Raw genomic sequence first — 790 nt, 5'->3', positions numbered from 1 at the left:
AAACTGTCTTATGAGAGGATGTTTTGCTGAAGCAGACACATGGTATTTTTCTAGAAGCTGCCTGGAAAGAGGGCAATTGATGTTTTGCTAGAGCGGACACTTGAGAGGACATATGATGTTCAGAAAGGATATAAATATAGTCCAACAGACAGCAGATGGGGCTGTGGCATTGGTTCACCTCACCTTCTTTGTTCATCATCTTTTGTCATGACTTCATAGAGAGAAATGCACCAAAGAACTTCTTGTGATGTTCTGGCAGCTTCCACCCGCTTCTGCAAGGCTGACTGGCAGAGCCTCTCGGTTTCTTCTGGATTGAACTGCCATTGCTGATTCGTGAATGGTGTTTGAAAGTGGATCAAGCTACTGTTGCTGCTGATCCATGTGAACTGATAATGAAGATTGGAATCGACCCAAAGAACTAGTTCTAGACAGCCCATATCTTCCTTTGCCCTGTTAACCTTTCCTTTCCACTACCTCTGGTGGGTGGTGGGCTAGAAGGGAGGTTAACGCATTTAAGAACCCTTATTAAAGTAGGTTTTGAAAAATCTAAGCCTACAAGAAATAGAAGTGGAGAAAGATTTACTCAATGTGGCTGCCTTGTGAGGAAGAAAAACTAAAGTAGTCAATATAATCTTCCACGCCAGTCTATCTTAGGGTTCTGACCTGAGGGCAAGGGGTGTTTGTTTGTTCGTTGTTTTGTTTTTCCAAGACAGTTTCTCTGTGTAACCACCCTGGCTGTCCCGGAACTTGCTTTGTAAACCAGGCTGGCTTCAAACTCACAGAGATCTAC

This window comes from Arvicanthis niloticus, chromosome 1 (genome assembly GCF_011762505.2).
Source record: "Arvicanthis niloticus isolate mArvNil1 chromosome 1, mArvNil1.pat.X, whole genome shotgun sequence".
Taxonomy (NCBI): Eukaryota; Metazoa; Chordata; class Mammalia; order Rodentia; family Muridae; genus Arvicanthis; species Arvicanthis niloticus.
Note: the sequence above shows the minus strand (reverse complement) of the source record.